The sequence below is a fragment of the Nyctibius grandis genome, chromosome 1 (assembly GCF_013368605.1).
Source record: "Nyctibius grandis isolate bNycGra1 chromosome 1, bNycGra1.pri, whole genome shotgun sequence".
NCBI classification, from domain to species: Eukaryota; Metazoa; Chordata; class Aves; order Nyctibiiformes; family Nyctibiidae; genus Nyctibius; species Nyctibius grandis.
Genome location: NC_090658.1, coordinates 104,464,179 through 104,488,122, shown reverse-complemented (window position 1 = coordinate 104,488,122; position 23,944 = coordinate 104,464,179). Strand labels below are relative to the sequence as shown.

General features: G+C 41.3%; 1 protein-coding gene across 1 annotated transcript in view; it reads right to left on the bottom strand.

Moving 5' to 3' along the window:
- The window catches only part of COL21A1 (collagen type XXI alpha 1 chain), a 128,211-nt gene extending 122,501 nt beyond the window's left edge, over positions 1 to 5,710 (bottom strand). Inside the window, exon 1 of the mRNA XM_068398204.1 lies at positions 5,628 to 5,710. The gene's annotated coding sequence lies outside the window, so the exon portion shown is untranslated. The remainder of the gene's footprint in view (positions 1 to 5,627) is intronic.
- Positions 5,711 to 23,944: the final 18,234 nt, after the last annotated feature.

The window sequence follows — 23,944 nt, the reverse complement described above, 5'->3', positions numbered from 1 at the left end:
CACAAACCTGCACGCTTGTAAGCAAGTAGTCCACTTCCACCAGCAGATTTCACCTATGCCAAAGAAGATGGGGATGGCAGAGCTAATTCCCAAACCATTGATTAGCACCTCCTATTTACACCGTACTTCTGCCACCACCTCTAAGGACAGAGATGAGTGTACATGAGGCAGTAGCAGGACCTGGCATACCCCTCTGCCGTACGTGTCTCTCACGTCGTGCAGGACTGCAAGAGAAGCAAACCTTGCTCTTCAAGGTTACTGAAGTGCTGGCGTCACCTCTGCAAAGTCCCCTCATCTCTCTTCATACCTCCCTTTATCCCCTTCCCAACGGCCAGAACAAGTGACTCTGAGACCCCAGCCCTTTTCCCAAAGCCTAGGAGGGAGAGGAGAGTTTGCAGGGGCCAATGAAGAGGGAAAGGAAAACTGTTAGCCTGAGAAAAATGGATAGCTTCAGAGGTGATAAGAGGCAGCCACAACACAGGACAGTGGAGAAGACAATGAGGAGAACTGGTCTGGATGAAAAGTGTGAGGCAATAAGAGAGATCCTGCTGCCAGAAAGCTCCCCCAAACCCTCCCTGTCCTAAAAATGCCCTAAGCCCTCCTCATACCTCTGTTCCGGTGTCAGTTCCCAGAAGACCCCCGCCCCTACTCCCACAGCCAAAGGTAGGTGGCCCTTCCAGCCACTTCTCAGAAGAGCTACGACTGATCCCAGCCCCTCGTCTTTCCCCCACCATCTCCAGAACCCACTCATTTTGCCACATCAGTATTTATTTCCGTCTATGTCGCTAAGAAGCCTCCAGCCTCTCTTTGTTATTAGTTCAGTGTCTCATGCCTCAAACCAGAGCTTCAGAGCAAGCTACTGGAACTAATCACAGGAAAGAGAAAAATCTTGGAATATAAAAGTCTGAATTATGAAGAGGCCTTAAAGTACTAATATACAAGGCGGAAATTTAGATTTCCTATGTGCTAATGCAGTACTCTTAACAGGCTTACTTTAAACTGACAGAGAATTCAAGGAAAAATGTAAATCTCTCACTGGCATGAATGATAGTTTTATTTTTCACCACATCAAGTTCAAACAAACTTCCCTGCAATTTTTGCATGTTCTTAGTTATAGAGAATGTGTCTCATTCCAGTGCCTGTGTGTTTTACTTAGAGCAGCTATTAACTTCTCCCTATTTAAATCCTGTTTTATTACAGCATAAAACACACTGATAAAAAGATCAATTACTCAATCCAACATTGAGATGATATAAATCACACAAAATTCCAAAAGGTTGACATGTATTTACTTTGTACTCTTATTTCCATTCATAACATTATTCAGTATGATCAACAGTGCTCATCTCCCTGGTTTCTATCTGCTCTTAATCACGAATAGTGAGCCTGACATCTACCCTGGAAGGCCAAATCAATCAGCGCTGCTTTAAAACAATGTCTGTGCAGATTAATGGTAACTTATAAAAGTTTCTTTTGTAAGTCTCACAGTACCCCAGTACCATAGAAACAAGAGAGAGGAAAAAAAGCTGCTCAAGCCATTTTATCTATGCCCCCATGGGTCTAAGTTTTCTTCTACCATATATTGCTTTTTTCCACAGCCAGTCCAGTTCTAAATGAAGCAGGTCTCAGCCTATTTTCATGGGCAAAAGCAGGGAAGAAATGCCAAGCCTTGATTTTTTTTTTTATTTAACAAAGCAATATGTATTGCCATGGTGTAGCAACCTCAACATTTTTCTGCTTACCCGTAAATTTTACTCCGGACTAGTGGAGTTGGCTACTTACAAGCAGATGTGAGCTGATGGAGCCATCTCCAATGCAAAGACCTGTGCTCGGTCACCGCTGGTGCTCAAGGAGGTACACTGGATTCTTCAGGCAGAGGATGCACATGGGGCAGCAAACCCTAGGCCCCGACATGCTCCAGCACAGGCAAGCCAAGGACGTGCTGCAGAAGGACAGGCTGCTGAACCACACACATCTCTACTGCAAAAAACTCTTCTAGAGACCTTGCTGTTTTGTGTCATTGGGGGAGACAGATAAACTCTTCGGCAATCTCACTGTGACTGTCACCCTGGGATAGATAGCGAAGTTTGCCTTCCAGGCTCTGTAGGCTTGCCCTTCCTAAAGCCCACATCTTTGGATACTACAGACACCCACGACTGTGCTAATGGGTAGATTTCTAGCGAGGCAGGCGTTGGTCTCTGCTCCCAAGTAACAAATTATAGGACGAGAGGAAATGGCCTCAAGTTGTGCCAGGGGAGGTTTAGATTAGATATCAGGAAAAATTTCTTCACTGAAAGGGTTATGAAACATTGGAATAGGCTGCCCAGGTAAGTGGTGGAGCCACCATTCCTGGAGGTATTTAATAGACATGTAAATGTGGTGCTTAGGGACATGGTTTAGTGGTAGACTTGGCAGTGCTGGGTTAACGGTTGGACTTGATGATCTTGAAGGTCTTTTCCAACAAAGATGATTCTATGATTTCACACATTTTCAACACAAAATTTCTATCAATCAGTGAAGCTTTGAAATGTGTCAGGGCCCTCATGGCACTGACAGGCCTTTACTGGCCTCTGCCCACGGCCCAGGACCCCATTTCACTTCCGCGGGGTCATCAGCCCCTGCCCCAGTAACACCGCAGCAGGGCCAGTCTCCAGCTCCCCACAGCCCTGCCCTGCACAGCCATGGGCCTTGCCAAGCTGGGCCCACCTGCAGGCCCATGGCCTGGCCCGGCCTCAGCCTGTCCCTGTCCCCAGGGAGGTGCCCAGTGTGTGGGGTTGGGTCTGCCCCGGCGCCCCCCGGCCACTAGGCCCTGCCCTGCCGCCCCTCCGTGGGGAGCTGCCACTGCTGTGCCCTGACAAAGTGTGTCCTTTCAGATGATTCAGAGAAACTCTGACAGCGTACAATGCAACAAAGCAACATCAGAGAAACTAAATGCAAGATAATGCCTTTTATAAGGCGCATTTTGGTCTCGTCAAGCACTCTACACCACTGTGTCACAGCACATGCGATGGGAAGCAAGCGAAGCAGCTGAGGGGGAAGCAGCAGCAGAAGATGCTGTGTGAACAGCGTGTCTTCAGTGGGGTTACTGGGCTCAGCTCTTGTCATGCCAGCTCAAAGAAGAGAAAAAAGGCAGAAGCAAAGACATCTTAATAATACAGATGACTAAGAGCATTAAAAAGGCCTGTCTTATAAAGAGACACTGGAAAAATTGGATCAGCTTTATTCAATGCCTCTCTAAAATAGTAAGGGCAGAACACAGGAACACGAAATAATAACAAATAACCTAGAAAGAGAGGTTAGGCCTTGTCTCTTCCTACTCTTATAAAACAGGGATGTTCAAAAAACTTAAGTGATCCTTTTTTGGACTGTGAAGCTAATTTCACAAGCAGTTACTGGAAGCAAAGAATGTGGTAGAATTTTAAAAATAATTACTATGTAAATTGATAATAACAACAGAAAGAATAACACAATAAAACAATAAAACTTGAGCAAAGCAGCAAAAATCTCTAGGTAATGGAGGTAAGGGAAGAAAAACACCAAGTCTCATTACATCCAGCTATTTCTGTAATTAGCTGGGCTAATAATGGGACTCATTTAATGCAGTAGGACAAGCTACACTTTTCAAAGTGTGTTTAAGAACTGAATTATAATCCAAGTAATTTAAAAGATGATGATCATAGCCAAGATAGAGCTAAATTAAACCGAGGTAGTTTTGCCTCATGGGCTGCCTGAGACACACCTGTATTCCTGATGACCTGAAGGGAACAATGTGACACAGTTTACAGAACTGTACTTTGAAACTAAGCTCAAATTTCCTAACATTTACCAACAAGCCAATTTACTGGTTGTGATGGTGCCAAATCAAGATGTGATGTTGTTTAGCAGATCCACCACTGCTCTTAGACTTCAACTGTAAATTCAGTTTGAGCAGAAGGAAGAAGAATCACAAATTCTAGTATAAAAATCAGGCATGTGAGTGAAATATTATAAATGGATTACTGAGCTGCATTTACCTTACAAAGCCACTTCTTTGATATGCATGATTGTCACCACGAGTTTGAGTTCACAGCCTGGCCTCCTGGTAGCCTCTACCACCCCTGGAGCCTGTAAGGGACCTGGAGAGGTCACGTAGTGTCTCCAACAACAGGAAGGCACAGCCACCCTTGCCTTAAGCACTTCTGGTAAATGTTTGTTACACCTGATCGTTAAAAGCTCCGCTGAAGGAGATTCCACACCTTACCTGGACAATCCAATGCTCAATTACCTGTACAATCAGACAGGACTTTCCCTACCATTTAACCTGCTCTCTCCTGCGGCAGTTCAGCATGCTGGTTCTTGTTACATCTCCACTGGATGCGGAGAACAGTTTGCTTCCCGACACTCTGCAGCAACCAATTACACAGTTGAAGATTGTTATCACATCTCTCATCAGTCTTTGCTTCCCTAGACTATAACATTCCAGTTCTTTCACTATTTTCTCATAGGTTATGTTTTCTAAATCTCTGATCACCTTTGCTATTCATCTCCTGCCTAACTGGTAAGACTCTGCTCGAACTATGGTGTCCAAAATCCCAGCCAGTGCTGATACCAGTCGCAGACCCCAAAGTCACAACTACCAAGAGATGCCATCACACATCTGCAGCACTCCTGTTATGCATCCCAGGATGATGTTTGTCTTGATTTTGCACATCTCTAATATGCTGTATCCTATCAAAAAGTCTTCATGCTGAAAACTAAATCTCCTAATTTAGGAAATCTCCTACTTAGAACAGTTCTTCAAGTAAATATTTTGTACCCATTCTTTAGTTCAAGTATTATGTATTTAGATAAATACTTGAGAGATATACAATAAGCACCCCCACAATCAATAAGGTTTGGGGAAAACTTACTTGGAAGTTTACTAAGTCTAATAAACCCACAAGGCTTTCATAGGTGCCTGAATGCTGGAAGACTTTCAGAATCAACCCGTGGACTGGTCTTCCAGCCTGTGAAATCCTTGAATCGGAGACCAGATCCTTTCAGCACAGTAAGTACCATACACATCTAAGCATTACACAACTGAATAGCAGTAATCAGAAGCAGCCCACAGAGCAGACTTTTCTTTCCAGGTAAGGAAACAAGTATAATTACAGTTATTATGAACGCTTCTACTTTACCTACTATCATAACGTCTGAACTCTCATGCCACAAACTATCAAAGAAGTTAATACACAAAGTCAGTAACTCGTTTCACCCGTGGTGCGAGAATAAAGCAGATTTCTGCATGGCACAGAATGATAAAGCGTGATATAAATAATTTCACCTCGTGCCAATAAACTGCAATCGCACTGCAAAAAACCCACATCAGTGACACAGACCACGTTCAGCTCCCTGTTAAAAAGGAGGCACAGATTTCCCTACCTCAGACCCACGGCTGTCTGGCGCCCACCGTCCCCACGCCCGGGCTCCCGCGGGGGCACACCGGCTGCGAGGCGGGGGCCGAGGCTGCCCTGATAGCAGCACCTGCCTGTCCCCACTCCGCCGCCCCTCCAGCCGCGCCGCCCCCCCCCCGCCCCCGAGTGAGGGGAGCCCCGCCGGGCTGAAGCGCCCCCGGGAACCCGCCTCTCCCCCCGGGAGCCCCCGCTGACCTGCCGGCGGCCGCACACCCTCGCTCCGCCCGCCGCGGTGTCCACCTGCCGCAGGGCACTGCTCGCTGCGGCCCGCCTCTGCCCCACGCCAGCTCGGCGGCGGCGGCGCCGACCCGCGCCGCCAGCGGGAGCCCGCCCCGCCGGCAGCACCGCCCCCCGCCCGCCTGCCCGCCTTACGCGGCGGCGGGGGGCTACCCCCCGCCCGGCCCCGCGCCCTCGCACCGCCCCGCCTTGGCCGCTGAGCAGCGCAGGAGGCGAGCCGAGCCAGCTGCTTTGCTGCTCCCCTCCTGCGCCTCCTGTGCACCCCTGCTCCCCAAAATGCGCGCCCTCTGCCATCCCACGCGGTCCCCGGTGAGGGGTCGGACAGGCTTTCTCCGGTCTGGAACAGCATCCCCACCCCGGGCAGCATCTGGGATTAGCAAATCTTCTGATACAAGAGGGACAGAGCAGTAGTTCGAAGTAACTTGGTGATGACGCACCTTTCATTTCAAAGGAAGTACTTGGTTTGGGGAGCTTACTGCGAGATTAGATATTATTTGGCCATGCACCTCAGCGCTTCTCTTGCACATGAGGTTTCACAGTTTCTGAAGTGAAGCTGTCCCACAAACCTCCAGGAATCACCACACAACCCTTTCATCCACACTTGTGGTACCACGACCCATACTAGAGCTCAGGTGCAGCAGCCCTTCTTCTGCCCATGCAAAACTATCGGCACTTGTTACCCAAATGCCTCCCGCCCCCTTACCCCTTTGGACAACACACTCTGCAAGAAGTTGTCAAGAATAGATCTAATCCTGCAGCTACAAAGGCAATGCCTAGATGTACACCTTGAATAAATTCCTGCCCATCATCTGGCACTTCTTTTTCCAGGTGATGGGACAGATGATTTTTGCAAGCCCTGACCTCAGTGACTGCTGTGTCCAGAAAACAGTTTAGTGGGAACACTTTGGCTTTGGGAATTGGATGACCAGACAGTGAGTGCATGACTTTCACACTCAGAGAGGTGTCAACAAAGCCAGGAGCTGGTGTCCTTTGCTGCCTTTACACAAACTTCAAGAACCCCCACACTTGAGAGAGGTGTGGCAAACCTGGCACAGGCAAAGCAGTATTTAAGACCTTTGGGGCCATTCCCCAATTATTCTTTAGTCACAGGTTGTACCTCGGTGATGTTCCTCATGTCTTCCCCTATATGTCCATGAAGGTCCTGGAGGAACCTCAGAGCTGTGCCACGTAGGCCCTGTCCTGCTGTGAAGGAATGCATATGGAGAAAAACATTAATTAAACAACATGGAAGTGGCAGCTTTCATCAGCCTGGAAGCCTGGCTAACAGGGATCCGAGGCTGGCAGGGAGGAAGGGGAATAGAGCTTCACTAGTTCTCTGTGAAGAATATATATGTTCTCCCAAACATAACAGACACCTACATTAGAAAGCAGTATGGGTTATGGATGCCAGTAGTCCCAAATGGAGGCTCCTTTCTCTCGTACTCAAGGTCCTCACCCCCTCTGCCACTGCCATTTTGAGGATCTGAGGCCAGCTTGTCTTCTTGATGCTAAACGTGCTTTTCCAAGATGTTGTGGGCTATTTGTACTGTGAGCACAGCAGTACCCATGACCAGTTCACCTATTTTGTAGTCAGGGCACACATTACTAAGAGACGTCAGCTTCTCTTCCCGCAGATCTTTCAGGCTTGCCTTATACCCATGCCTGAGTACAAGCTTGTGTTTGCATAGTTCATTCAGCCAGGAGGCAAATCTGGGTTCAGACATAGGCTCGATATGCTTTAACACGTAGCCTCTTTTAAGGATCATTTAACAGCAGGAGCTTTTTGTGAATGAACAAGGTGGTACGTGTCTGTGTTGCATGCTCATACACAGAGACAAAGTTCAGGCGAACATCTCCATGCTTGACAGAAAAAGCCTTCCAGTTAAGTGCAAATAAGAAAGAAATTAAAAAATCAACCCTGCTGTTGTCTGGCTATCCAAACACAGCAAAGGATCAAAAGTTGCTTTTCGTTCTAAATCGTATCCCAGGAAGGCACTATTTGGGAACATCTGAAAGGAACGTCTTTGATAACAATTCCATGTTTCCCATCCTCGCTCTGACCACACAGTCGGAAAACCGAGCAGCTCAGCAATGAAGCGATGTATATCTCAGTTTGCGATGATGCAGTTTGATTGCTGTCAGTGAATTCATCCATAAATATGCATATATACATACCTAAAGACACGCAGGTATGTGTATTTTGTGTATTTTTTTTTCCTATTAAAAGAAGAGCCTCTAGAAGAAAGATATTTAAGGGATTCTGTGTATGAACTGTCATAGAGTAGACAGTACCTATTTTGGCTGAAAAAGTTCAAGAAGAAAAAAAATTAATAGCGTTTAACTATACCATGGACAGAGAACATAATGGCAAATGCCAGCTCTAAGAGGGCTTAAATCTAACAGAATCAGTATTTTTCAGTATGTAACACCTCTGGGCTATTGTTCGTATGAAGAGAATATTTCTGTTAAAAGCATGAACAATTTTCTACCATTCAAGGTCAAAGTATTGTGATGCCTTAAACGTGAATCATTTGCAAGTTTTGATGATGCTCTGTTTAACAAATCTGCTTCCCGGGAATCAATTCAGAAACATTATAATGCCATATAGATAAACTTTGCCTTTAACAGAATCTACAATGAAGTCTGAAAAATTAGAGTAATAAAGCAACAGTCTCAATCACAATTAGCTGTCATATGACTTAAATCCACCAGTGACCACCCAGGCTTCACTAATGATTTTTTTTGTTTAACGTATGCAAAAAGGTAAGTCTTGTTAGCCCTTAGGCTGGTCATATTAGAAGAAATTACGCACGAAAGTGGGTGTGAACACAGCCCCCAGTAGACCATTGTTTTGCCATTATGATGTTTATTCACCCATTAAGATGCTCCTACCATTAAATTATGAAAATGGTGAATTTTTGGCTGATTATTTATCAATAATATTTGATATTATTTGTTAGATGCCAAGTGTGAAGAGGGAAAAAAAAATTCTTATGTAAAGCATAAAAAAGATATGGTGCCCAGAGGGGCCATATGAAAGAGAAATTAAATTAAAAATCCAGTCTGAAATCTAAGCACGAATTGTGTCCAAATTAGTCATTTTAAGGTCTCTGCTACATTCTTGTTCTTGCTTCAGGCTATCAGAAATTGTGTCATCCTCCTCCCACACTGTGAAAGCTCTCGATGTCCTTCTTTGTCTCAGGATTCTGTGGTTTCAAATGAAGTTTCTGGTTATTCTACAAACAAGTTACATTAGCCAAGTCTGTGTGGACAGAAAACTGCTTCCTTGTGGAAACTCTCAGGAGTTACACTGAGCTAAATCCCTATTACCTAAATATATTGAAGATTCAAGCTTTACTGACTGGGATTAAGAAAAGTACCTTTCAAAACCTATTCTTCTATGTCCATTTTTCTCCTCCTGAATCAGAAATCACATTCTGCAGCCCTTATTCTTCCTCACTCAAGAAAAATCTTATTTTGCCATTTTTTCCTCAGTGAAGTTTTAAAGGACAGAATAAACAGGAACATAACTTTGCTGTCCTAACTGAAGAGAAATATTTGGAAAAGGTAAAATGTACATTAATAAACAGTTCTTTATTACATAGGTCTGCTTCTGTAACGACTTGCTCACTAGTAGCTTTACTCAAAAGAATTATATGGTGTGCGTGTTTGTATATTAGCGTTTGCAGGGCATAGTCGTGAGAATGTGAGTCATGGAGGTGCAATGACTCATCATTGTGGAAATCATATGAAGGTCAATTCTCCCAAGACCCATTTCACCAGCCACAAATTCCCCTTCTCCTTCCCTCGCAGCAGCAACACAAGGCCCTCTCCCATGCCCTTTGGTGTGGGACAAATGGAGCACATGAAACGGTGGGGCATGAAAGACTGGTCATGAAACAGCATCTTTTAAATTCATAAACTGTCCTTCAGAATGGTTAAGAATATTTTCTGCTAGCTTCAAACATAATTTCTAGTTTTCAGGTTTGTCTGGCTTGAAGTTCGGTGAAATTCTGTGCCGATGATTACTTTTAGCCATCCCTACAAGTTTGCAATAAATAGTAGGAATCCAGGCAGGAACCAGTAAGCTCAGAGGTAAGTGTTAATGCTGGACCAGCTCAATTTACACCCAGGTATGACAGATAAATTTCATGGGACCAATCCCACTCTTGGTAAATAGAATACTTCTTTTAACCTCAGCAGATGCCTAATAAATATTTACACTTCTGAAAAACATATGTTTGCCTGTGAATGGCAATATTTAGTAAGAGTTTAGGACACCAGGATCACACTTTGCACCCTAAAGAGGTCCAGCGCATTTTAGACAGATGTAACTTTAAGCTGTATATGAAATCTCAGTAAATACAGGAGCTGTAGTAAGAACACATCTTAGAATTTATGCTATAGAAAACTAGCAATGCAAGTCATTTACTTAATTCTGCTGTCAGCAACCACACCATATTCTGAAACCATGTCTTCAAGATCAGGTTATTTTTTAAGGGACAGAAGTTTGACAACCTTATTGCATACCAGCATTTTTGTATTTTACATCCCTTCTCCAATAAATATACTTTGGTTTACCAAATTGGCATAGCCAAGATTCTGAAATGAATTCTGCATTATCATTATGAGAGCAAGGACTGGGGCTGGGAAAAGAGAAACTAGAGCTAATGCATGAGAAATAAACAACTGGAAAATAGTAGTTGGAGCCCAGGATTTGCAAAACAGAAGTTTCCACAATGCCTGTCATTTAAGCCATTGCTTAAAAAAACTTGATGTTTGGAAAGTCGCATTTCCATAGTTAAAGTGATAGCTCTTCATAGTTTAATGATGATAATGTAAGCACTCAGGGCAGATACAAACACCTAAGCTGGGTGTCCACTTTAGGAGCCCTATCTAACCTCCATGGAGAAGTGCTTCATTTTAGCAGTGGTTTCACTGTTGTTGCTTTGGATATAAGGGGAGCAAGAAGAAAGTTCAGTCCTGCCTTAAAATGCTGCCCTGCCATTCACAACAGTTATGGCTGGTAACTTCTGCACAAAAAAGAAAAAAACAAGTCAGGTCAGCACAGGATTTCTGATCTAGAACATTCAAGAACTGAAGCAATAAGCAGCATTTAGAAAGTACTATATATAAGGAATGTGTTTAAGTATTAGTCCTTTTTAATCTTAATTTATAGATTATTCTCAATATGGAAAGGCTGTAACTTTAATAATTGCCTAGCTTGCCATTGTCACTGCAAGTAGAAGACAAGATGCAAAGGAAGGCAGCTGGCTGATTGGGCAATTCCTGTAACAGTCTGCTCAAGAGATAGACTCTGAAGCTTCAGTGAAAAGTAATTTTGTAGATGGCTCCTGATGAAGAAAGAGAAGACAGTGCATAAAACAATGATCAAGAGTTGCAAGCAATGAGCAGAAACTGTCATGGAAACTTCATGGAAGCAATTTTTTTCCAGAAGCAAAACACGAGTGATTGTCAATGTAATCAGAAAGTACTGAAAAATGTCAAGGTGCAGAAATCTCACAAAAACGTCACTGGCCAGATGAGTGAGAAAATTAGTTTCTTAGCTGGCTCCAAGCCACACGGTAATTACAGGTGAAGTAGACTTCAGAGGCATCGGATAGTAGAACAGCCTTTGCTGAGGAGTACCACCTTCCTTCCAGGAGAACAAAATCTAGTGTTACTGGAGGGCTGGTGGCAGTTTTTGGAAGAACCTGGGCAATGCCACACCTTCTGGGTTTCCTGCACCACTTCTTTACAGCCAGCCATGGCTGGGAAGTGGCAGAGCTGTTGGACTGGTTACTGACCTGCACAAGAGAAGCAGTGCTTAGGTGGTTGGGCTGAAGAAGTTGTGCTTAATAGTAATCCTCTGCCACTGCAGAAAAGAGAAATGCAACTTACTTTGCATGCTTCCTCTCGCAGTAAATTGTTTTGTGCTGTTACAGTATTAACATTTCTAATCAAGATGTTTTGGTAAGGGATTTGATCCAAGTCTTGAGACTCCACAGGGCACTAATAGAATAAGGTGGTTTCTGGATAATATTTGGGCGCTCAATGTCAACAGGAAGAAGTGTGACCTCCTGAAGCGATGGCCTTGCCTGCAGGGTGACAAGGAGGACATTCTCTCATTACTCTCTCTTCTGAGCAATTGCAAGTACCTCTGTAAGATTAAGAACCACTGTTTGAAACTGGGACTGCTGTTTTGCAGAACTTTGATTCAAGCTAGATAAAGGGTTGAGCCCCAAAAGAAAGGAATGACTAGGAGAAAGTGCAGCTAAAGAAAAAGCCAGTCATGGGGAGAGTATACAATGGGGCTGGTGGTTCAGAGCTTCTTAGAAAGACAGAACTCAAAAGCAGTGGAGCAACCCAAGAATCAAAAAATCTAGGAACAGACCCAACAGAAATGTCTATAGAAAGCAATGAAAGGAAGTGAATAGAGCAATTATTTTGTACCTTGTTTTCTCCAAGTATAATGAAGAACTGAGCACATACGATGAAGAGCAGCAGTGAAGCATAATTCATGGAATATTGCTGGGATGCAGCAGCCCTGCTCCCATTGGATTTCCTAGCATTTCACATAGTAGTCAAAAAGAAATAAAATTTCATGCTAGAGGATGGCTTGAAGCAACAATCACCATGATTTTCCACACTTGTAATTCTATCAAACATCTGATACAGACATGAAGGGACATAAAGATTTCTGTTTATAAAAGTCTTCATTCACAGAAAGGCCAAGATCATCCACCTTATTATACAAGAGACACTTTGGAAAAAAGGTAAGGAGCAGAATATATTCACAGTTTTAACTCATCCAATACATGAATATCCTTCAGGTTGAATTATCATTCAGAGATGGAGGGGGAAATAAAAACAGCTGTTACGATAACCTGTGGATTACTTCAGTGGTGCAGAATTCCTTTTAGACTCTTGAATGCACCAGGGACATTTCAGATGTTTGTCAAGAGTATAGCCCAAGTTCTGAGGATCAAAAAATATCCTCACATCCTTAAATGACTTCATCTGTTCCCATAAAACATGGGTGGAACATCTGGTAGAAGTGGAAAGTACTCCAAAACTTTTTAAGAGCCAGGGTTTAAATTTGTAAGAAATAATGCTAATTTACAAAGGATCACACAATTTTCCTGGGACAAAAAGTCAGTGATGGTGGGCTGGAGCCTTATGTCCAAAAACATGGGAGACTAAAATAATGGAAAGTTCCTACATATGTGAGGAAGGCACGGTGACTTCTACAGCAGCTTTGTACAAAATTTTTACAGAGCAGAAAATACAAGCTACTCTTCTGGACTGAGAAAGAGTGAAAAGATTAATCCTAAAGGAGAGATGGACTTCTAAATTATGTTGTGCCTGAATCATCCCAACTACTTGCCATAGACCTGTTATAAGTCAAAGTTTTCTGTGAAGTTTGTACTTTGAAAAAAATTTAAAAAAGGTCAAGTTCAACAGGCACAGAAGAAAAATTATCGAAGGCCAAAAATTAAAGAACCACAAAAGTTCATTTATTTGATTACTATGAAATGAAGATCCTCCATTTTTGTCATAAATTCACATACTGGAAACAGAACTCACAGGTACATGGACCACAGACTGTGGAGTGACTCCAAGGATGTTTGCAAATTCACAAGCTGCCTAAACGTGCATTCAAATAACACCACAGTGCTGGAAAGGGAAAAGTGTTTATTTATTTAGATTCAGCTACAGACCCGGTGAAAGTGACTTCATTGCTATCTTGGAATGACTTCTAAGAATGACAGTTGCTTTGTATAAGTGGCTTTTCAGCAGCACTGGAGAAGGCTTTCAGCTGACAAAGTCAGATGTGCTACCTGAGCAGCTGTACTCTGTCTCCTCTATAGAAAATTCCACAAAGCAAATGGAAGCATTCAAAGAATATCAAGCTAGATCACATCAGTCTCAGTCCAACAACAGGTAAAACCTGTAATGAAATGCTGAACCTGACTGGGCAGATGAACGTGGCTGCATGTGTCAGATGGTAGACCATGTGCATTCCTAAGGGTTACAGAAAAAAATCAGTTTGAAAAATAAATTTCCACTAATTATTAAAATAGTTAGGTGAAAGTCAATGAAAAGATCATCCATTACTGTTAATTCCTAAAAATGATAGCTTAAGGCAAGCTGAGGGCATGGAAGTCAATGAATCATAAACAGGAAAAAAAAAAAAAGAAAAAAAAAAAAAAAAAGAGGCTCTCAGGAGCCTCAGGAAATCATAGTCCCTGTCCTAAATCCTTTCCACAAGGTGTTTGCCAAATTTACTCTTAAAGATGTCCAACAATAAAGAATTCCTACTTTGTCCAGGCAATCTCTTATCAACTTTACTTACCAGTATGTTAAAAGCTTTTCTTCTTATCTAACCTTATTTTTTCTTGTATTACATGTTATGCCCACTACTATTATTTTATCCACTTTTGACTTAAAGAGCAGATCATCTTTAATACTTTTTTTTTCAGTTTCCCATTTTTAAGACCAATAAAATAGTCCTATTTGCTACATGCCTTTGCAAATATCGACTAAAAACCTGGTTTGCACTTTAAAAGCAACATTTTTCTCATGTTAATTAGGAATTAATAACATCTAAGTTCTTACCATAACCTATGTGCCACTGTCATTAAAGCTACAGAAGCCAAATGGAGTAAAGTCAATGTCAGACATTGAAAAATACTGCATCTGTGCAACAGCTGGGTCGACACTAGGAACTGATTCTTGATGTAGAGAAAGAATTTGTATGGATGAAATCCGGTCCTGTTGAAAAACAGGGACAGAACTGCCATAGGTTTCCTTAAGGACTTCAAGCAGGGGGATGTATTTCCCTGTCAATGACTTGATTTAAACAAAGGGTCATCTTCCACTCTCTTTCCTCCCTCTCCATCTTTTTTTTTTTTTCAGGCAGTCCCTCTTCCGTGTGTATTATTCTCCTGCTTTTGCCTTTGTTCAGGTTTTTCAAATATCTGTAAGTTGTAAGCAAGTGAGAAAATAATGTTAAGCAGCATCACATTGCTACCTAAGTAAACTCTCTAGTTCATGTTCTAGCCTTCCATATTAAAGTTTTATAATTACTAAAGTATAATAGAACTGTGTGAAAAGTACTCCCATCATATTGTACAATCTGTCAGATTAAGTTATTATATATTTACTTTCTACTGAAAATTCATATATATCTATAAGTTTATATCAAATAAAGTACAACTCATGATTTCCAGTACTATAGATAATAGTGCTGGGAATTATTCAAGGTTTGCATTGTTTTCCAGTAGAAGATTTTATAACTGAAACACAGGCTTTTTATTCTTATTCCGTTATTCTAATACTACATATTTAAGCACCCAGTTTTTATTAGGCTTCTCTTGCCAGCTCCAAGAAACAGCCACTGTACATTAATTTTATACTGATTACCTCTATTCCTAACAATTTGTCAACCATTCAGTTAATGTAATTTAATAAATATAAACACAACTGTCAAAGGACAATAAACAAGGGAATAACTATGTTACAACAACTAGATAATGGAGATTTTTGTCAAAGGATGTTATAGATTTCAGTTAATCAGAAATGCTCAAAGCGAGTCTAAGATTCAATGCATATTTTTAACAGAGATACCTGGAACAACTCCATCATATCAGCCTTGTGGCATCTCCAGAAATGGCAATTTTTCCCCTCTCAGTCTGCCTAACGCACACAAATTCCCACTAAGTAAATGGATTATTCCCCCTTCTCTTTCAAGAGCTAAAATGTGAACACAGAGCCAGGAAAACATGGAAAGCATGGGGGGAAAAATCAGGAAAGGGTACATAAAATTGAATTGCATTTGAGAAAATACAGACTCCTAAAGTGACATGCTGACTCAGTGCCGCAAGGCTTGCCTGATCCCCAATAGCTCTCTGCAACGTCTCGATGATTTTCTGACTCCTTGCCAAGTCTGCTGGACCCGGGGTAGTCCAGAGAACAGGCATGAATTTTCTTTCCAGTTCTGTACTTTCAATTGCTACTGCTCTAAGTATAATCAAGTCCATCCTGTTATTACACAAGGTTCGGCAATAAACTGGTGCAATAAAATTGTGACTGTAGCATAAAATCTGATTCCAGTGTCTTTGGGAACTTGATTTCTGGAAACTTAGCAAGTGAAGCAACAATAATACTTTCCTTCAAGATCAACAAATATTAATATTCTTGTCATCATCACTGGTTGCTGCCCGTTGGCATATGAGAAAAAGATGACAGATTATGTTTTGTGTGACAGTGAGCCGTTTTTCCTTGATAGTACCCACATCACAGTAAACTGGCATCAAATAATTAAAGGGGTCGTAGTTGAGAAGTCAAAACTCAGTTGAAGAAACTTCAAAAAAATGTGTTAAGATGAACCTTAGAGAAGAACAGAACTGAGAATGAGCTTCTTTTTGAAAGGGTGGAATTTTACATTGCAATATACTGAATTCTACCTTAACCCAAGGAAAGGGAAGGGATGTTTTTGCATAGGAGCTGGGAAAAAAAAACTCAAACACCAGAATGCTGTTATGAGTGAGCCAAATGAAGGTGACTGCCATTGCAACCTCTCAGCAGCCCCAAAGGGAGGGAGGGCAGACAAGGTGCCGAGGTGGGACTGCAGGGTGAGTCATCCCAGGGTTCATTTACTGAAAGGTCAGTGGGGAACAGGACAGGGACCAACCAGCATTACTCAATTGCTCTGTGAGTTAACATTTCCCACACCCCGGCTTTTTTTCTCTCATTCCAGCATGTCCTTTCACTCAACAATTTTTATTTGGAAAATTTGGACTATTTCCTTGGAAAATGTATATGCTCAAGTTACTAGAAGCAGTTTTGTAAACCACTGCACATCCTAAGCCCATGTCAGCATCATACAATGTCATTAAGACCATAACTTCTCCTGGGCTAATTGCATTAGCCCATGAGTACTCTATACAGCTTCTGTATAAATGAATTGCATTCCAATTTGGCTAAACTTTTGTCTTAAGTTTCTGCTGTTTCTTTAAGTAGTGAAGGAAACAAAAACAAAAATAGCACAGAGGATAATAAAGATAATTATATGTGTTCCACAAATAAAAAAATATTTCCATCCCAATAACTAAGTGCAGTGTGTCTTAAAGTCTAATTTTCCTTACCAAAGAAAGCAAGGGAGAAAAGTAAACATATTTTTACCATGTGATATTTAAATACAGTAGGGCACTTTGAGTATCCCCAGCTATATGTTTAGAATTTAAAAAAAAAAAAACAAACCACAATACCAGAGCTCTCTTCTTGTGTATTTAATGTCTTCAAGGGGTTTTTCTTTATTTTTAAGTCTGTTAAGTTGGCATGCTCCTTTTGCTTCAAGCAAATTTTGTGATGAGCATTTTATGCATCCTCAAAAATAAGTATTGACAAGATGTGCTTGGAGTTAATTTTCTGAGGTATTTAAATAATATTCCAATTTTCATTCAGATTTTAAAACTGGGCATTTTCTAAGTGATATCCAAGAATCACAGAATCACAGAATGTTAGGGATTGGAAGGGACCTCGAAAGATCATCTAGTCCAATCCCCCTGCCGGAGCAGGATTGCCTAGACCATATCACAAAGGAACGCGTCCAGGCGGGTTTTGAATGTCTCCAGAGAAGAAGACTCCACAACCTCTCTGGGCAGCCTGTTCCAGTGTTCGGTCACCCTCACCGTAAAGAAGTTTTTCCTCATATTTATGTGGAACCTCCTGTGTTCCAGCTTGCACCCATTGCCCCTTGTCCTGTCAATGGATGTCACTGAGAAGAGCCTGGCTCCATCCTCATGACACTTGCCCTTTACATATTTATAAACATTAATGAGGTCACCCCTCAGTCTCCTCTTCTCTAAGCTAAAGAGACCCAGTTCCCTCAGCCTCTCCTCATAAGGGAGATGTTCCACTCCCTTAATCATCTTCTTGGCTCTGCGCTGGACAAGAAAAGTGGTGACCTGATACATGAACCTAGCATTGATGTATAGACATAAAATATTAAAGTTATATCTAAAACTATTCAATGCATCTAATACGATATGTATGAATATTTATTTCTTTTGAGCAGTGCTTTGGTCTCTCTGTGCCAGAACTCCCAGAACTCAGACTGGCTGGGAAAAGTTACTCCTTCCAGTAAACTTGGACCTGGTTAATGTGCAAGGCTTCAGTGAGCGTGCCCAGCAAACTACCTTTCTTATTTTACATCTGGCAATAACCCAAATTGGAAAACATTCTTTCTTTTCCCTACTGCTCTTGTCTGTTTGTACCAGGATTGTTACTATTCAGTAAAAAACCCCAACATACCAAACACACTCTTTGCACATATCACATCTGTTTGCAGAGTGCTTACTTTTACTTACCAGCTTCTACTGATCTTCAAATATGGATAAAGAAAGTTGTGTATAAAATTTGTATAGAATACAGAATTTTGTGTATTCCACCATGCATGTTCAGTGGTATCATATCTTCAGATTTTAACTCAAAGATTATATAAAATATAGCTATAAGCATCTATACCATGCATGTCAGAAAAAACACAAACTTTCAGAATGTTTTGCACATCTAGCAGTGGCGTTCAAAGTGGAATAATACTGCCATAATTAGTTAAAAAAAGGGAGTAAGAGTCATGCAGGAACAAGATTCAACAGCTTATTTCTTTCATCCAATTCATTGCAGAGATTTCAAAGTGTGCTGTCGAATAGCTTGGGCCTGATATAGCTGACCTCATTTTAGTTATTACAACTTGGCATTCATTTTCCTCTAAAGAAAGAATGCTAGAAACACACTATTGGGAACTACCCTTGCAAATTAAAAGCATTCCAGATCAATCGCCCTACACATATTTAGACATAATCCTCCAGATGCCGAGCTCAACCCATTCCACCACATGCTCTGCCCACCTGCAAGGTGGTATGTCTTTCAAAGAGCCACAGTCCTCACAGTCTCAGAATAATAAAACACATAATAAAGACGTTCTTGGACGTGGAGTTTAATAGCACAAAAATATTCATGGGGACTAACCGTACTGGTTACTGCATCTTTCTCCTGCCCAGGCAGTGGAAGAAGCCAAGAGCGCCAGAAAGAGTAGAGAAGGGGAATAGAGGGAGTTTTGAAGCAGGGCTATTTGGAGGGCAGAGGAACAGGTGGATGTAAAGGACAAGTTTTGGCAACAAGGCCAAATCCACTGTAAAAAAATCCTAAGCAGTGACAACACTAGTTGTATTTCTTTCTCACATATATTGTAGAGAAGGCATATAAAAAAAACAACAAACAAACGAAAAACAGGAGGTGAAATGAAATAGTATATTCTTTTAAACCTTCAGGATCTCCTGGGTCAGTTTGAGGATTTTGGGGCTTTACAGTGGACAGATTATGTATTTCAAGTTATTTTCCAAAGAGGAATGGTGTTCAGTTTTCACAACAGGATGCACGCACACACCCATGGGGAATCATACTGGATCACAGTCTTAACTTAGGCTGATCTGCTTCTGACAGAATTACAGATACAAAAGCAATCATATAGACTGTGTTTTAAATGTATCTCTAGCAGGAAAAATTTCAAGAAGAAAACGTACCTCTTGGATCTTGGTTGACCTCAAAGCCAGGTGAAGGTTATAGTCCATAACCTCTGCCCCTTCACCTCCATTTTCACCATGCTCAACTAACATTTGTGGGGTGCTAATCATACTGAGTTTTTTTAATCACTATTAAAATTACCGGCTCCCCCTCAGTCTCTTAAGTAGTCACCCACTATTTTACAACTGGTTCGACTCCTCCCTTAAGCTAGCAAATCCGCCTTGAGTTACAAACCCAGGCAAGACAAAGGGAGAGCTACTGGTAAAAGAGACCAGCTCAAGGGCTGGGATCACCTGACAACATGTATCTTGGAAAGGGATCTTGATATCCTCAATACTGACCATTTCTTTTAGCTGTAGCAACACTGGAGCGTGAGAAGGTTTAAGACACATCCTCATGTCATTTTTCCAAGGCAGCAAGTTCCTCATAAAGGAGTGGGAGAACAGCAGCTGGGGCAGAGAGCACAGCAAAGCCTTCAGCTTCAGCAGCAGCGTTCTCCACCAAAAGGGATGGGAAGAAAAGGATGAGGTGGCAGGGCAGCCCAAGCCCTCTTCCCCTCTGAAAATGCTCCCCTGTTGTTAGTAAGGAAACAAAAAAATACATGGGCATGTAGAAGTTTATTTCTGCTCACATATGGAAAGGGGAAAAGAGTAAAAAAAGCCTTTCCAATTTATTACCTCATGAGATACGTTATTTTCAAATACATCCAACTCAGGTAGAAGATTCATATAGAGCTGTTACAAAATATTTTAAATAATGGCTAGGTTTATACATCCCTCTTACATTCTTTATGTTTAAGTAAGATTTTTCTGATCTACTTCTGCCACCCAGTGGATAGCTCATATGTAAACTCCCCTTAGGGTTTATTTTAAAAGATGTCCTAGAAATCACGTCCTTGTCTGCGTGGTTCTGAGCAGGTAGCTAACACCAGGGTCTCTGTGAGCAGCCACCAAGCATGAGCTTCCTAGGGTGAGTATCAGATCGAATTGACAGATCAGGGAGAATGGGTTGTGTAAAGCTAAGTACTCTGCAACACAAATTTCAGGAGTTTGCTGTGTTTTTTAATATCATAGTAGTGGCATTTTTTTCCCCACCATAGTCCTTTTATTCCTCAGTTTCACGTCTGTGAAGGAGAGATGAAAATGTTCCTTTGCCATGCAATGGAACATCAGATAAAACTAACTCATCTTTGTGAAGCAGAGAAGACACTCCAGCAACAGCTGCCTGATAAAAGCCCTTCTGAAGATAAATGATTTTTTTTTCTAACAGCAGGTCAAATATCATCAAATAAGAACACCTAGAGCCACATACTGAAGTGAACAAAAGATCTAAAAGCTATTCCTAAGGTAGCATTATCTATTCTGTGCTTTGAGCAATTAACTGAAGCAAAGCTGTACCATAATAAATACAAAGAGGCTTGAATTGGGCTTTTCCTAACATTGGAAAATTTTAATTTCCAACATGGAAAATATTCTTAAGAAGGACATTTTGTGTTAAAATAGAAATTAAATTCATCTTCCATCTAAAAGTCTTGAAACTTACTAAAACTCATATAAATCAATGGAACAATCCTAGCTGTTACTTTATCTTCCCCCACAAATACCAGATGTAAAAAGGGAAGGCATTACAAAAGACTCTGAACAAGGTCAGGCTCTGAAATCATTACCTAGCTCAGCAAATCTTTATGCGTCACTAGCCATAACAGTTGTTGTGTGACCAATTTCGTGTTTACAGGACTAGGACTCAGAAGAAAGCTTATTTTAAGTCTCTCATATATCCACCCATTACACATTCAGACAGAGGCCAGTCTATGGGCTGAACTTTTCTTCACTAAGATGGGGAAAATGGAGATATTAAGACTACTATTAAACTAAAATAATAAATGCATGTCACTCTCACTCCCATTCTCCCAAATGAATAATAGAAGACAACCCTTTTAGGAGAAATCATTGACAAAGCTCTAATGTATATATATATACATATATATTCCTACAAAAGCGGAATCGCTTAATGCAGCTTTATTTTCACTAGCTGTTTATCATCAGTCAGTTGAACAGGTTGTGATAGTTTTGCAGAAGATCATGGTTATACTGCACACCTTCAAGGTGCATCCATGTTAACAAATAATTTTTCATCTTATTTTCTTCAGCCAACCATCACATCATTCAGTTTGACTCATTTGTAATTTTTGCCTCCAAAGCAGAAGGAATTGCTCCTGCAGCATTGCTGAGGTGAGGTTAAGATAATGAAATACATTATTTCTGGAATAGATGGCATTCAGTCCTGGACAGTGCTAGCACACATGCAGCAGTTCAGAGCAGACTACACTTTTATTAGTTGCTTCTCTGACTTCTGCTTGACTCGGAAATAAAAATCTCCAAAACAGATAAGATAACTTTGGAAAAACACGGAAATATCCTCATCTGTCTTGTTAAAGCAGCTTTAAAAACCCTGCACTCACCAACATCCGATCCCCTCCTGGACCTTCCTGAACCAGCTGATCCTTCCTGCCCGTTTGCTCCTAATGCTCATAACTCAGTCTCATGGTATTCACAGACATGTGTCTCCAGTTTGTCTTGCATCCCAAGGGGAAAGTTTGGGGATGGTTGTTATTCCCAGCTTCCTCTCTCCCTTGATAGTCTCACTGCAGAGAGGGATGCTAATAAGACCAGAACAGAGAGATGTCTGCTAGTGGCTTAAAAGGATTAAACTGCCATTTCCCTTTGTCCAGTAGCTTCAAATTTATGGTTCATCAGGGAAAATCTTAACTCAAGCTGGAAGATAGATCTAAAAAATGCAGTATCTCAGCTATCATTTCCACAGCAACAGGTCTGGCAGCCAAAACAGTGAATGAAGCTGTATGAACTTAACCCTTCCTGAATGGTCCTGTTTCTCCCGATCTCATACACCCATGTTACAGTAATAAGCATGAATCGTGTCTTGTTCCACTGTTATATAGCAGGAGATGTAGGGGAGATTGGAGGAAGTCTGGTGCACCTTGCAACCAAGGAATGACCTTTTCTTTTGTGTTTGCTGTTTTGTTCCACACCAGGGTCATAGTAATCAGGCTGTGCAAGCTTTCAAAGACCAACAGGAAGAGCAGCTTTGATGTTCTGTATGTGATAAACAGTAAGGAAAAGAAAGTGGGAGAGTCAGAAGTCAATAATTCAAATAAGAATGAACTCCAACCAAGGCATACAAAGTGGACACACAGACAGATTTGTCCTTCTGGAGATATAAGAATATTATATTGAATACGTACATATTCTCCTGTATGTAAGTACTTTCCTTACAGCTGTAACTGAGAGTCAAAAGATTACTTTATACAAGAGCTGGGGGAAAGTAGCTGTTCTGCACTTTTATATTCTGCCTCCTGTGAAGATCCATAGGAACTTATCACATAAACTTAACCTTATAGACAAGGAAAGGGAGGCCAATAATTGGTAATAACTTACCTAAAGCCATAATTTGCTGGATTGTATCTGGTACATGACAATTAGGAATGTTAACAGATTTTCTGCTTTCCAGTCCCGTGTTCTAGACTATAAAGCTTCCCCAAAATACCTCCCTCCCTGCCGCAACACGTACTGTGTTCCTCTCCAAGCTACCCACACCCAGGAGGGGCTGCTAGGGTCAGGGCCCTGTGAACAGCTTGGCAGACATGACCTTTCCAACGGCTTGCAGGAGGAGCTAGTGGCTCACAGCTGCTATGGAGAACAGAAAAAGGAACAGAGCTGAAAACACTAAACCATTTTCTTTAAGGATGCAAGGGTACAAAAGCTGTATTACATAAGCAGTGAAATTAACTTTTCATATATGCATACTCATTTAAAATGTTCCAGCCCAGTGTACAAGCTGTTTATTTTACTGTTACTGGAAAGCATCACAGATAAAATATATTCTTATAGGAAATATATGATCCAGCAGGCAAATGCAACCAGCCTTGTAAGATGACATTGCTGTAAATGTTAGGGTATGCCTGTTGCAGAGCTGTCTCCTGGAGTGCTCTTTGCACCACAGTTAGAGCATGGCAAGCAGCATAAGCGATACAGTCCCATAAAAATAAACACCACAAGCAAGAAAGAAGATCTCTGTCCTAGGGTTTCATGAAGTAAATAGAGCAAATGGTCACTCAAATAGTCAATTTTGCTGTTGATTCCTCCCCAGTATCCCGGGTAAAGTGATACAAAGGACAATGTGGGAAGCTCAGAACAAAGAATGCCAAGGTAAATACACTCAGCGTGGTCTCTTCACATTTCTTATTCTTAATGGCAGTCCTGTGCTAGGACTTAACTGGGAAAAAAAATCTGTTTTTTTTTTTTTAAAGGAAGCAGGCTTTGCTTAAAAAAAAAAAAAGGCATCTTTCCTGAAAAAAAAAGGGGGGAAAGAAGACAAAAAATGTTGACCAAAAAATGCATGAGAAAAACAGGGCCATGTTTGAGGTGAATCTGGGAAAACTCTGGTTTCACTGTAAACTGAATATATCTTGTGGCTTTGGTAACATCATACAAGGCTCTTCTTAGTGCATGCATGTATACTAAGAATGCATATATATATATATGTATTCTGATGTTATTTTTATATCTCTCATCTTAGACATCGTTTTGCAAAGCAAAGAAAATTCCTTGTTGTACAAGTCTGTTTATTCCCTCAACTATCAAAATTTCAAGAACAAAACCTACCTC